Source organism: Hemicordylus capensis, chromosome 4 (genome assembly GCF_027244095.1).
Source record: "Hemicordylus capensis ecotype Gifberg chromosome 4, rHemCap1.1.pri, whole genome shotgun sequence".
NCBI classification, from domain to species: Eukaryota; Metazoa; Chordata; class Lepidosauria; order Squamata; family Cordylidae; genus Hemicordylus; species Hemicordylus capensis.
This window is the reverse complement of record NC_069660.1, coordinates 207986489-208002064: the sequence shown is the minus strand read 5'-3', so window position 1 is coordinate 208002064 and position 15576 is coordinate 207986489. Positions and strand designations below refer to the sequence as shown.

General features: G+C 42.8%; 1 protein-coding gene across 2 annotated transcripts in view; it reads left to right on the top strand.

The window, feature by feature from the left end:
• Positions 1 to 15576, top strand: part of LYRM4 (LYR motif containing 4) — a 77557-nt gene that overhangs the window by 61469 nt on the left and 512 nt on the right. The window lies entirely within an intron of this gene.

Below are 15576 nucleotides of genomic sequence, written 5' to 3'. Positions count from 1 at the left end.
ACACTTATATTTACTCACGCTATAGGCTGTCTGGAAAAACAGCGGAAGTCACTTTTTAAATAGCCCAGCTCCCTCGGATAATGTTACTAAAACATATTATGATAAACTCCCCCTTGAAAAAGAACTAGGACAAATGCTGAACACATTTTCCCTACCCACTCATGCATTTGATTTAAAGAGGCAGAATAAAGGTAGGGACTACCTCTGTAAATATCTGTAAATAACTTTCAGTGAAATGGGAAATAAAAGGAGGTTAAAGGACGCAAGCCATATTCATTTATCTAAATGAAATACATACTGAAACATTTAAAAATTATATATTTTCAGGAAACTGGTCTTGCTGAAGAAGAGAGAGAGAGAGAGAGAGATAGTGTGTGTGTGTGTGTGTGTGTGTGTGTGTGTGTGTGTGTGTGTGTGTGTGTGAGTGAGATATTTCCCCATGACTCTACACCCCCAAGTCCCTGGCAGAAATCTCAGTTGAGATCATTGGGGTTTGCTTCCGAGTATGGTGACCAGCTGACCTGCTCTTTTGCCTTTAACATCAGCTCAAACTGCATAAATTTACTATTGAAGGATGTTCTTGTATTCACTTTTTATTAAATTTTAAATGAGATGACACAATTAAAATATCAACAGAACCCAATGTATCCCAGACCCTTCACACAGATTTTTAAAAGGAAAGGTGGGGGTGGGGGGACTGAACAAAACAAAATACCAGTACCATAGAAGACTGGACCAACTACAGGTATCACTATCTGGCAGCATTCAAATAAGTAGTATTACCTGCTAATGGAGCCAGATTCTACTGTTAAATGCACAGGAACAAGGCTCAGTTTAAAAAAAAAAAGCTGGTAACCCTGCATCCAGGTAAATGAGCTTAATATTTCTGCTTTTCAGCTCAGTTCTATGCATATTTGTTCACAAATTTAAAATCCCACTGATACAATGGGCTTTACTTACTCCCAAGTAAGTCAGCCAAATACAAACAGAATACACTGGCGCTTACTTCTGAATACATGTACGTAGGACTGGGATATAAAATTAAACAAGTATGTGGCTCAGTGCTTTCCCACACACTCGTTTCCTGCCGCTTTAGAAATATACATAGCTATCTTTATATTTGTGTATATATTTCTTCTGGCAGCAATGCACAAAATTGGACTGTGTGATCCTATAGATTAATAGTGGCTTCAATAGCATGTTTTGACAGAGCTCATTTGAGGAATCCAAAAGTTTAAGCACTCCAAGCTCCGCATAGCAATTTTGCATTCCAGTGATAGTTAAAATGTTTGATGTCAGAATTCATATTTGCAAACGGAAGCATGTGCAGGCGGTTCAAAGAGCTGCTAGGGAGACATTACAGGCTCCGCTTTTCAAAGGGTTATGTGAACAAAGTGTGCTCAAAACAGAGACTAGAATAAATAGTTTCTGCCAGCGGCAAAGTGCCTGAAGATTTTCCCTAGCCCCCAAAACATACAAGAAGCCGAGAGATGACGTTAGTATTTACATCTGAAGCCAGTTGCTCAATACTTTGACATCATATGAGTGAAGATGGGGAGGAGGAGGATGACGATGACTATCACAAATAATACTGAACTTGTCTGCTTTACGTTGTCTCTGGAATATACGTTATGTAATAATGCCAAGTTGTTGCTCTGGTTAGAAATTCTCTTTCGTTTCCAAAGAGGACAACCGCCAAAGTTGCTGCTGTCCTCTTGTGGGCACAGGCTTACTGCCATCTTCATGTGGGCAGCAGTCCCTCCAGCATAGTGAGCCGTCCAGCTTGGCCGTTGGAAAGAAACTGATATCTAATTGCTGGACCTGTTACTGCGTTTTGAGGCTGATGCGTGCTGCATATAGAAAGATACATGTTGGTTCTCGAACTGGGATGCAGAAACTGAAAAGCTAGCAGATAAACATATCCATGTACTCCACTCTGGGCTCCTTTGAGGAAGAGCAGGATATAAAAGTGATTTTTTAGAAGTTTTCCTGGAGCCAGCATGGAGGGCAGATATGCTGCAATGAGAAGGGGAGCCCCTGTTCTCATTGGTGCATTTGAATCTGGTCATTGCCACCCCTCCAGGTGGCCAGGGAGTTCCTCCAAAGTGCAGCTTGTGGATTTCTCAATGGTAAGGAAAAGCAGTCTGTATATTCACACAGTCAATTACAATGACTGTACATCTTCCAGAAAGGAAGGTTCTGGAAGGAAGATTCTAGAAGCAATGTCCCTGGGAAGCCTGGAGTCAAATTAAGTTCTGCTTCCAGGGAAAGGTTTTGGAGGAAAGGGAAGCAGGAAGCATTAAAAATGAGGGGAGGGAGGAAAGATGAATAGAGAGAGAAAGAAAGAGGAGTTTGGGTCTGAGAAGGCAATATGATACAATACAGGGGAAAAATAAATAATAGTAAAGAGAGAAGAGAATGGAAGATAAGATGGTTGGCTTTTGGATGCAGGCAGCTATTCACAAGGGAAGAAGAGAGAGAGAAGGAGAGCTGGTCTTGTGGTAACAAGCATGACTTGGCCCCTTAGCTACAGTGAGGGAAATAAGTATTTGATCCCCTGCTGATTTTGTCCCTTTGCCCTCTGACACAGAAATGACCGGGCTATAATTGGAATGGTAGGTTTATTGTAGCTGTGAGAGACAGAATAACAAACAACAAACCCTCAAAAGCCCAGTGCCCAAAAGTCAGCGATGGATTTGCATTGTAGTGAGGGAAATAAGTATTTGATCCCCTATCAACCAGCAAGATTTCAGGCTCCCAGGTGTCTTTTCACTATATGCAGGTAACGAGCTGAGATGGGGAACACCCTCTGTAAGGAAGTGCTCCTAATCCCAGCTTGTTACAGTACCAGTATAAAAGACACCTGTCCATAGAAGCAAGCAATCACTCAGCTTCCAAACTCACCACCATGCCCAAGACCAAAGAGCTGTCGAAGGATGTCAGGGACAAGGTTGTAGACCTGCACAAGGCTGGACTGGGCTACAAGACTATCGCCAAGCAGCTTGGTGAGAAGGTGACTACAGTTGGCACGATAACTCGCAAATGGAAGAAACACAAAATAACTGTCAATCTCCCTCGGTCTGGGGCTCCATGCAAGATCTCACCTCGTGGAGTTGCAATGATCATGAGAACGGTGACAAAGCAGCCCAGAACTACACGGGGGGAACTTGTCAATGATCTCAGGGCAGCTGGAACCATAGTCACCAAGAAAACAATTGGTAACACACTACGCCGTGAAGAACTGAAATCTTGCAGTGCCCGCAAGGTCCCCCTGCTCAAGGCAGCACATGTACAGGCCCGTCTGCAGTTTGCCAATGCACATCTGAATGATCCAGAGGAGAACTGGGAGAAAGTGTTGTGGTCAGATGAGACCAAAATCGAGCTCTTTGGCATCAACTCAACTCGCCGTGTGTGGAGGAAGAGGAATGCTGCCTATGAGCCCAAGAACACCATCCCCACCGTCAAACATGGAGGTGGACACATTATGCTTTGGGGGTGTTTTTCTGCTAAGGGGACAGGACACCTTCACCGCATCGAAGGGACGATGGACGGGACCATGTACTGTCAGATCTTGGGTGAGCACCTCCTTCCCTCAGCCAGGGCATTGAGAATGGGTCGTGGATGGGTATTCCAGCATGACAATGACCCAAAACACACAGCCAAGGCAACAAAGGAGTGGCTCAAGAAGAAGCACATGAAGGTCCTGGAGTGGCCCAGCCAGTCTCCAGACCTTAATCCCATAGAAAATCTGTGGAGGGAGCTGAAGGTTCGGGTTGCCAAACATCAGCTTCGAAACTTTTCTGACTTGGAGAGGATCTGCAGAGAGGAGTGGGACAACATCCCTCCTGGGTTGTGTGCAAACCTGGTGGCCAACTACAAGAAACGTCTGACCTCTGTGATTGCCAACAAGGGTTTTGCCACCAAGTACTAAGACATCTTTTGTGAAGGGATCGAATACTTATTTCCCTCACTACAATGCAAATCGATTGCTGACTTTTGGGCACTGGGCTTTTGAGGGTTTGTTTGTTGTTATTCTGTCTCTCACAGCTACAATAAACCTACCATTCCAATTATAGCCTGGTCATTTCTGTGTCAGAGGGCAAACGGACAAAATCAGCAGGGGATCAAATACTTATTTCCCTCACTGTAAGCAGGGTCTGCCCTGGTTTCTTATGAATGGGAGACTTGATGTGTGAGCACTGCAAGATATTCCCCTGAGGGGATGGAGCCGCTCTGGGAAGAGCTGAAGTTTTCAAGTTCCCTCCCTGGCTACTCCAAGATAGGGCTCAGAGAGATTCCTGCCTGCAACCTTGGAATAGCCGCTGCCAGTCTGTGAAGACAATACTGAGCTAGATAGACCAATGGTCTGACTCAGTATATGGCAGTTTCCTATGTTCCTATGTAACCTGCTTTCTTCAATAGCCCAAGCTCCAGTGACCAAGCCCCATTTTTAAGTGACCAGTAACAATCAGGTTCCTGAATTTTTGCACCCTTATGCCTGACCCATCTTGGTTCTGATGATTACTATATGGCTTAATAAACATCTGTGCTGTAGCTGGTTTCCCTTCATGTTCTCAGGTAAAGTAACTTTATTTTTATTTTATTTTATTTTATTTTATTTTTATTTATATACTGTCCTTCCAGAAATGGCTTTAGCTGATGTTTAGAACAACAGCCTTCTAAACATTGCCGAAATCACACAGGAATATTTCCTTTCAGTCTATGGACTGATTTTTCATATGTGTTTTCCATCACTTATAACAGAGTGCACTGGTTCTCAAAGTGAAAGGTGGGCCTCGCTAAGGAGGCAAGAGTGCCTCTTGTAGAGTTTCTTCTCTGTGTCTTGATTGGGATGGAAGGAATACTTTCCTAGTATTTCCCAATATAGGAGGCATTATGCAAGCATGTGTATATACTGCAGTTCTGCAAGATGTTGTTAGAAATGATGAGAGCTGCCTCTTAACCAGATTTCCAGCTTGTGAGCCTTCAGCACATACTGCCATTGTGTTTTTAGCTTACCTCTGCAACTATACTGAGAAATAACTTCATTCTCTTTATGCCACAAAATTATGAGTCTTCTTGGTATTTAACTTCATAATTTTGTGTTATCCAGTGTGTAACTTTAGATAATGGAAGTGCAGCCTCTTGTTCCTAGCATTTAAGGCTAGTTAGATTAGAAGCCAAGTTCATCCTAAAATTGACTGTGTTTGCTGGGGTCAGCTGAGTTGCAAGGACAAGTGGCCAGCCTAGTGAAGTCATGGCTGCAATGCTCTCTGTGATTGGCAGCTTTAGAGGAGGCCAAAGACTGAATGTACAGAAAAGAACCTGATGTCCATGGGCTCTCTAGGTCAGTGCTCCCCAGCCTTTGCCTGCCCATCAGCAACCCTACTGAGCAAACAGACTCTGAGAGCAATATTGTCTTTTCTCTCGCTCTCGCCTGAGGAGACATTTAAAAAACAAGCTAGAAGGTAGAACATGGATATTTGGGGAAGCCAACAGCTTGTAAACTAGTGGCTGGGATGTGGGTGGGTTTGTGCGCACGCACGCGCACACACATGGAAGTTCCTTCTGGGGACCCAAGACCAATGCCCATTTCATGTGAATGAAGTCTGTAGTTTTGTTTCAGTGTTTTTGGTCCCTACAGCCATCCCCAGAAGGTAGGTTGCAAGTAGGTTGCAAGTAGCTTGTTATATTGCCATCAGCTGCATCGCAAGCAGGTAGCACCCCGTCAAACAAAATCAAAAGGATGAGTCATAGATTCAGACTTGGAATGTATTAACAAAGCAGGGAACCCAGCGTGTTTCAAGGAAAAAAGGTCATTATACTGTTTTGCACTTTTATACAGCACCAGCCATGCAGCTGACACTTTAGAAAGGCGGTATATCACAAATATCTTCGCATTGCATATAATTATTATAAAGGAGACAGGCCACATTGGACACTATGGCTGGCATCCAGTGCAGCATAACGTGGGCGGTGCCAATCCACCTGCACTACTCACTGTGGTGCTGGCAGTCTTGCACTTTACAAATACTTTGAGTAGAGCACCCACAATCTAAGTAGTGCTTCCAGAGTGTAGGCACCCTGATCGACATATTTGTGCTCTTGCGCAAAAGCGTGTGCCTGCTAGTGCTGCATTGCAAGACCACAATAGCATGGGTAGATCAGCCCCCGCCCCCTGCATTATGTTGCACTGGATGTTGGCCACTATTACTTTATACATTGTTTTAAAAAAACAACCTTGGGCCTCTGAGAAACTGAAACCCCTTAACATGTTTCACTGCTCTGGCCCCAATATTCTCCGCTGACATTGTGAATGCAGAAATTGAGTAACAGGCGCAAGAATGGCATTTATTAGCAAAATAGGAACTCAAATGTGCTTGAAGCTAGAATGCATTCACTGTCAGGGGATATTTAGTTCAAAGAAAGCTTCTTTTCAAAAGCAAATATTCCCTGCTGAAGAGCTTATTTTAGCTTAAAACACGTTGAGTTTCCTGCTTTGTCAATAAATTCCAATTAAGTGCAAAGTTTAAGTGCAAAACTGGAAAAAAGACCTTTTTAAATCAAGTTCCTGTTGGGAAAGGGCTTACAGTCTAGATTAAGACAAAGTAGACAGAGGAAAGGAAATTTAGGGAGTGGTGGCCACTAAAATGAGTGCCTAATTGTTCAGCCCTGTAGTAATGCTACACTTGAACTGTTCAGACCACACCAATGCATGGATATTTTGACATGCCAGTATTAGTATGTTAGTAATTCTCAGTGCCTTTGTTTTTCCCCCTTAATATTTAAATAATGTAAGAAAGTGTGCTATTTGTAGGTATTATATTAAAAATAAATTTCCAAGTAAAGCTATGAATTTAAAAATCTAGCATATCAGGAAGAACAGTTTAGACTAGCTTTCTCACTTACATCCTCATTTTATACATAAACCTGGGGTAGCATTTAAGCATGCAATTTCCACTGCAGCCTAAAGTTATACAATTCAGGAAATGTTTTACCACTTGATTCTGTGGGTAGTATAAATTGGCCTAAATAGTTTGCTTCCTTTTTTAAAGAAAAAAGATAGATTACAGTGCCAGTTTTAGTGGGCCTCCTCTCTGCCTTCACAGAACTTATTATGGGAAATAACCTTCACAGGCTTTTGAACCAATGGCTGTAGGTGGTGTTAGCAAGGAGAATAGTCAATGCTAATTTCTGCTTCCATGCAGAATTTTTTTTACAAGGACTCCAACTTTACTGTTCCTGGCATGCTTTTTCTTCCATCCCAGTGGTTTCCATAGCAACAAGTGCAAAAACTAAAAATGGGGGAGACTTCAGAACCATAACAGTTATTGAACAGACAGTTGCCTCTCCTAGAGTACAGTGCTTAATGTATTTTGTTGCCTAAATCTATTCCTCCTCCTCTGTGTTTGGGGTCAACTCTATAAGCTCTTTTCCTTGTTGACTGAAATGAAAACAAGATGAATGTTGCTCCAACAATTAGCATTGGCACAAGCCATGCGACTTGGCAGTTCCTACCACAACTACTGCTGTATTTCTGGTTTTCTGCTTTTGGCCTACTTAGAGTGAACCAAACTTGATGCCTTTATCCTCCCTAGAATCCCTCTCCAGAATTGTGCATATTAGCTACTTGCAGAAAGGATTTTTCCCTTCCAACTAACTGAAGCATATATATCCAGGCGTCCTGAAACCGTTACTATAATTGGTGAATATAATGTACCCAGCAAAAACAATTCCAAAAGATAAGTAGAACATAATTTTGAAATGTAATTTGGATCATCTGATTGAATGGGCAGTAGTTTAAAAAAAATCAGGTTGCGTATGTGTGTTATAATAGGATTATCATCATCACTGGCTGATAATAATATTTTTTTAAATTCCTCACTGGATTGTTTTCAGTGTCTGTCAGCATAGATAGATACACAGCCCTTTTTTGTCCTACACATCTGTATGTTAAGTACCTAGATGCTGAAGAGAATGCATGATGGTCCTAGGCTTGGCTCTCACTGATACCATTTCTAAAAGTACAAAACTTCATGTGGGCAATTCTTCAGAGCCAGTCACTTATAACTGATTTGTCTATAACTGTTCTTTCCACAGTCTTATTTTCTTGCCAGGTAATTGGTGGGCTCTCTAGGGCCAAACTCTCTTGGAGAGATTTTGTTTGTTCTGTCTGCACTTTTCTCTCCCTGGTCGATTATCTCGGTGAAAATCATGATAGCCAGCATATCAAAGTGAAGTAATAGAAGAGGAGGAGGCTGGGCTGGTAACCCTCCCCCTGTAACCCTCCCCTGTGCTACCTCCCATGCTGTAGCCAAGGGTCCCCCAGCCATTCCATCCAGGACATTCCATTCCCTATGTGATTATGTAGAGTGTAGCAGCATGTCAGGTGGTGGGATGGGATGTGTACACCCCCATTCTTAAATTGTGTGGAGGCTGGCGCTGCTGCACAGTGTTGTCCAAACTGGTCCCATCAAACATGTTGAAGCTTTCTTTTTCTGTGTAAGAGAACTGAGGGGGGAAATGTGACTTTTGAGATCAAGCATTTTAAGTGAGACAATATGAATTGTATTTATGATGTGCATATTGGGAATATTTAGATTTTGTTAATAGACAGCATGGACATTCTTTTTCTCTGTAATGGCAAAACGCCAATCAGTCTAGCTACCTGCCCTTGCTTCTAGAAAATTCTAGACACTTAGTCTGCAAATAAATGTTGCATAGTGTCCTTACATGTATGGATCCTTAATTTCACAATTGCTTCCCTCAGCTGCTATAAATTGTGTACTACAAAAGGATTGTGGGCTGCATGACCAGAAGTTTTGGATTATGCCCCTGGGTAGTATACGAACTCTATTTAGTTGCAAGTGGATGTGCTTTAATTTGTTTCAGCAAATAATGTGTGTGCTTGTTTAGGAACTGTGTGAATTAGAATATTGGAAACAATCAGGCCGTCCCTTGATTTAAATCTGTTGTTTTGATGAAACCAGTTCTCACATTCAGCTGCAAGTCTTCCAGTGTTGATTAATAAAGTGATGAAACATCTTGCATGTGTGAAACAGTCTAAATTGTAGTCATCATGAAAGAGTGTGTGTGTATACACACACAGTATATATGCCAGTGAGCATATTTAGAAGGCTTATTAATATGCTTACCATTGTTCACTATTTTTTTTCAGTTTAAAGCAAGTGAGGAAAGATTATCCTCAAAGTGCTGGCCTGACACTGGATAAAAGGTCTCTCTCCACACTTGCAGTAAAAAAGAATGATTGCATTTTGTAGCATTCTTCCCTGGCTGGATTCACAGTTGATCAGCTGAGCTGGGGTGATTGATTTTTTTAAGGTTGATATATTGGCTCTTCCTTCTGCCAAAAGAATAGAGAGGGAATGTTGTCTTCCAGGTCATGCGTATATTGGGCTTGTATCCCTGATTCCAGGATTCCTATTTTCAGTTAGTCGTTAAAAAAAAACACAAAAAACCCCACCCTAGTGTAAACAAAGGAAACCATTAACTGGGATAAGCAGTGGCTCCCTGAAATGCCACAGCTTCCCTTGTGTGCTCTAAAGGCTTACCAGTACAGATGTACATATGGCCAGCTTAATTACTATATTCCAAAAACAATTCTCTCTAAATATTTTTTTTTAAGATTAATACGTTTTCCTGAGCAGTCAGTTCAGTTTATGAAACTTCTAATTCCTGAAGCTTGACAGGCAGCAGAATGAGGTGGGCGGAGTTCTGAAGTGGTATAAGGGACCACACTACTCCAGACTCCGGCTCGGGCCGTGTTCTTAATTGAAAAGCCTGGGAGCTAGTGGTGGCTCCCATTGATCCTAAATGCAGCTCCCTAATTGTTTATTAGGCCAGTTTCATTTGAAGCCCTGGTACCCTGAAGAGGCAACTGTACCCAGTGTGTAATGCTGCACTTTCCCCAGCAGTGGTGGGGCTCCATTATGGGAGATGGCACCCCAGCTCCATCATGTAAGGTGCTCATGGATCACAGAGAAGTGTAGTCTTTCCCAGCATTTTCCATACTCTGTGGGGAAAGAACTGGGAAGGATTACACCAGTGTTCCCTCTAACAGAGATTCCCAGATGTTGACTACAACTCCCATAATCCCCAAGCAGAAGCCATTGCAGCTGCGGATTTGTGGTCAACAACATCTGAGAATCCCTGTTAGAACACTGGACTACACTTCCCAGCAGTTTATGCACATCTGCGAAGATGGCACGGAGGTTCAAGAGGGCTCCGTTTCTCTTAAAGGAGCCTCACCGGTGCTGGAAGAAGTGCAGTGTGGTGTGGTGGGTACAGTTACCTCTGCACAGGGCTTCAGCTGAAGCTTTGCATAGGCTAACAATCAATTAGTTGGGGAACTGCACTGAACTCCCCCCACACATCTCACTGGTCAACACAGTGGGAAATGGTTCTCACATTATGACCCTTGCTTGAAAAACAGTGAAGATTGTTAAGCTAGGGGATCATACTTTTATTTATTACTCATTTATTTAATGTACCACCTGACTCAAAAAGCTATAGACAGTTCACAAAAATAAACACAATCGAAATAGAATAAAAACCAACTATTAGATAATTTAAACTATTCCAAGTTTAAAAGTTTTTTAAAAAATAATAACCTGCATGGATTTTTTTTTAGTAGTATTAAAAACTTGTATCTTACATGTTGTCTAAATTGGTTCAGTGCATTCTACTATTTCATTTTGCTCCATGTATAGACCATGCTAAGAATGAACATATGAAGCTATCTTATAGTGAATCAGTATTGTCTGTATTGACTAGTTAGCACCATTTCTGGGCTCTTTCTGACTCCTACCTCGAGGTGCTAAGGATTGAACCTGAAACCCTCTGTATGCAAAGAATACGTGCTACCACTGATCTGCAATCCCTCCTCATGTGCACCAATATTCTGGAACTATTACCTGCAAATGTTTGTGTAGGATTACCCACTTCCCCAGGGTACCTCTAACCACCCGTGAAGAGGGCTACTTCTTCTCCCCAAGCTATGGCCATAGTTTCTAGTGAAATTCAGTCAGTGAGAGAGTAGGAGAATTCTAGGATACCACTGTGTAATTGAACTTGATTCTCCTTGTGAGAGGAACAAATACATCATACATGAATGTGAGAAACTATACAGAAGTAAACAACTTATGCCTAAATAACTCTTTCAGAAGAACTTAATTGTGTCTGCCTTCATTTATATGAATAGTCTCCTTGGGAATACAAAAATAAACAAAAAGTGATTGCACTTATAGAATGAAAGACCAAGACCAGTGCAGTATTCTAATTTTTTTTTCATCTCTGTGTGGAATGAGTTTTATTCTGGGCAGCAGTATCAGGGCAGTATGCATGCACAGGCATTTAGAATGGGACGTTCCTGATTAAACCTGAGTGGGATCTAAAATTAACTGAACAGACATCAAAAAACACATGAGCGCACATGCATGTGCACATCTTAGCAGGAACACTGGACCAATGTTCCCTTAACAGGGAATCCTGTTAAATGTCTGGAGATGATGGGAGTTGTGATCAGTCATCTGGGAATCCCTGTTCCAGAGAATGCTGCCAAGAGAATGGAACAGTTCGTGACTAAGTCGAATTAAATAAATGAATGAATGAATGAAAATAAGTCAAAGGTAAATTCACATGTGCAGCCTAACCAAAGCTAGGGCAGCTCAGCCTGGGTTAGGCTGTACATGTGAAGCACCAGGAGCGAAGTCACTCCCAAGCACTGCACCCACACTAAGCCCCACTTTCAAATGCGATGTTTAGCTTGTTTCGCTTAACCTTGGTTGGCGATCATCTGGACAGTCACTGCCAGGTTAAACAGCTTTCCCCCCCAGCCCATGGCCATTTCCAGCAGTAAGCCAAGGAGGGAACGTGTGGCTGCACTGAGCACTGCTGCTCTAACAAGATCAGCTACCGCGCTGGTGCCCAGGGCACCATGGGATGTGGGGCAAGGGGAGTCCTCCTGCTCCCAGCATCCCCCTTTGCCACAGCACTGCTCATGTGGGCGCGGGGGGTGGGGGAGGTCAGCAGCTGCCTTTCTGCTGGGGAAGGCAAGCAAGCTCCTGCCCATCCGCCCTCCCCCTTGAGGTCATGTGCACAACCTCACTGTATACTTCAAATGGAGATGTTCTCTTAAGTTGCAGCATTTTGAATCCCAGTAGCTGATTGCTCATTCTGAATTATAATTACTTCTGAATGAGTAGTTGGCTACTGGAATTCAATGCTGCCACTTAAGATAACATCTCTACTTGGAGTATGGAAGTTTTGTCCAATATTATGTCTAACTTAGAAAATTTAAAGAGCCAAATGCTCAGCACATGAATCCAATACATAGAGTGTAATAAAAAATATTACCGCAGAAAAGACTACCACCTATAATGGCCCTATCTGACAGCAACTGCATTATTTAAAAGTTTGTTAGACACAAGTAACCTTAAGACTTGACAAAATCTGTTCCTTGTTATAAAGCTGTGTTATTTCTATATAGGCATGTTCTATGCACGCACATTATTCGGCTGCCTATTAGTGTTATTCAAAGGCTTTTGTTGACGTTTCTGGTTGCTAAGATAATGGAATGTTTGCTTGCAAAAAAAATTACTGTTTCCTTAAGAACAGGGCATCAGTCTTCCCCAATTATGAATAGTCCAGTCCAAAATAATGGTTTTACAGTGGATCTTGGGCCAGGTCAGTCATTCAACAAAAATAGATTTCCCAAGGAGGCCACCCTATTGAAAAAATATCTAGGCTATTGAATCCTAGATTCTGACTTCTGTCTTATTTTGCATTGTTTTCCAATTATTAAATATAAAAGCACTAAAATCTTTTGTTGCTCTGCTGTGATAGAGCAGCTAAAGTGTTTGTTTTGGATGTGGAAAGTCCAGTTCTATACCCAGCTATGAAGTTTATTAGGAAAGTTTGTATTTCATACATTTTGTAAAGCTAAAACACAACATGAAAGCAGCCTCATTGTCACTAACAGCAGGTATGAACTGGGCCTTTGCTCAGGACTGTTTCAAACTCGGCACAGGTGGCCCTCATTCGCAGGGGTTCTATTCTTGCCTTTAGGTGTGAATACGGAAACTGCGACTAATGGAACCTTGAGTCAATGGGAATTGGGGAGTTAGGTTACTAGCCAAAAAAGCAAGGGTGGCAGAAATAAGAAGGATAGTACTATACCTTATGCTCCAGCAATGCCCCCGCAAACTCTAAACACTGTCAAATATTCACAAAAACATTTAAGTGAAAAAATGACTCTGCTGGGAGATAGCAGCTATAAGTTTATTTATTTAACATATTTCTGTGCCACCCAAAGCTTGCATCTCTGGGTGGTTTACAATTAAAATCATGTAAACATTAAATCCATTAACATTAATGGTGCATTAATGGAGACTTAGACTCCGTCTCCACAATTACCTCAGTGTCTGATGTGGAGGTGTCTAGCGACTCCTCTTGTGTGATTAGGTTGAATCAGTTCCAGTTTGTGACTCCTGAGGATGTGGACAAGCTGATTGGAATGGTGTGGCCTACCACCTATTCTATTGACCCTTGCCCAACATGTCTTATATTATCTGGCAGGGGAGTTGTTGTAGAAGGCCTAGTAGAGATTATAAATGCGTCTCTGAGGGAAGGTAGGATGCCTCCTTGTCTTAAGGGGGCAGTGATTAGACCACTTCTGAAGAAGCCTCCCCTGGATCCCTCAGACTTGAACAACTACAGGCCTGTCTCCAACCTTGCGTGGCTGGGCAAGGTAATTGAGAGGGTGGTCGCCTCCCAGCTCCAGACAGTCTTGGATGAAACTGATTATCTTGACCCATTTCAAACTGGCTTTCGGGCTGGCTATGGGTTGGAGACTGCTTTGGTCGGCCTGATGGATGATCTCCAATTGGCAATTGACAGAGGAAGTGTGACTCCGTTGGTCCTTCTGGACCTCTCGGCAGCTTTCGATAGTATCGACCATAGTATCCTTCTGGAGAGTCTGAGGGGGTTGGGAGTTGGAGGCACTGCTTTGCAGTGGTTCCACTCCTACCTCTTGGGGAGGTTCCAGATGGTGTCCCTTGGAGACTGCTGTTCTTCAAAATCTGAACTTTTGTATGGTGTTCCCCAGGGCTCCATATTGTCTCCAATGTTGTTTATTATCTACATGAAACCACTGGGAGAGATCATCTGGAGATTTGGTGCAGGGTGCTACCAGTATGCTGATGACACCCAAATCTATTTCTCCATGTCAGCATCATCGGGAGAGGGCATAACCTCCCTAAATGCCTGCCTGGAGTCAGTGATGGGCTGGACAAGGGATAACAAACTGAAACTGAATCCGGCTAAGATGGAGGTGCTCATTGTGCGGGGTCGGAACTCGAGAGATGATTTTGATCTGCCTGTTCTCGATGGGGTCACACTTCCCCAGAAGGAACAGGTACGCAGTCTAGGAGTGCTTCTGGATCCAAGCCTCTCCCTGGTCTCCCAGGTTGAGACGGTGGCCAGAAGTGCCTTCTGTCAGCTTCGACTGATACGCTAGCTGCAACCGTTTCTTGTGGTGAATGACCTCAAAACAGTGGTACATCTGCTGGTAGCCTCCAGACTGGATTACTGTAAAGCGCTCTATGTGGGGCTGCCCTTGTGTGTAGTCCGGAAACTACAGCTGGTCCAGAATGCGGCAGCTAGGCTGGTCTCTGGGTCATCTCGGAGAGACCATATAACTCCTGTATTGAAGGAGCTACACTGGCTGCCGATATGTTTCCGGGAAAAATACAAGGTGCTGGTTATAACCTATAAAGCCCTAAACAGTTTGGGCCTGGGTATTTAAGAGAACGCCTTCTTCTGCATGAACCCCACCCCCCACTGAGATCTGCTATAGAGGTCCATCTGCAGCTGCTACCGGCTCGTCTGGTGGCCACTCAGGGACGGGCCTTCTCCGCTGCTGCCCCAAGGCTTTGGAATGCGCTCCCTAGTGAAATAAGAGCCTCCCCATCTCTGACAGCTTTTAAAAAGTCTTTAAAAACACATTTCTTCACCCAGGCTTTTAATTAATGTTTTAATGGTTTTAATGCTGTTTTAAAATATTATTTTAAAATTTTTAAGTTGTTGTATTATGTGTGTGTGTGTGTGTGTGTGTGTGTGTGTGTGTGTGTGTGTGGTCCCCCCCCCCATTTTTGTCTTAATGAATGTTTTACTTTGTTTTTATTCTGTTGTAAACCACCCAGAGACGTAAGTTTTGGGCGGTATAATAATGTTTGATTGATTAAAAATAATTATAACCCAACATTAAAAATATTATAAATCTAATTAAAAGCCTGGGTGAATAAATGTGTCTTCAGAGCCTTTTAAAAAGTTGCCAGAGATGGGGAGGCTCTTATTTCAACAGGGAGCGCATTCCAAAGTCCAGGGGCAGCAATGGAGAAGGCTCATTCCTGATGACATCAGAGGTCATTTCTGGCCGCTCAAAACCACTGATAGGCAAATATTGACTATTTTTCTACCTGTGGATAATGAAACTGGGTCTCTTAAGACCCGATCACAGATATGGAGTCCAGATAACGAGGGCCACCTGTATTTCCC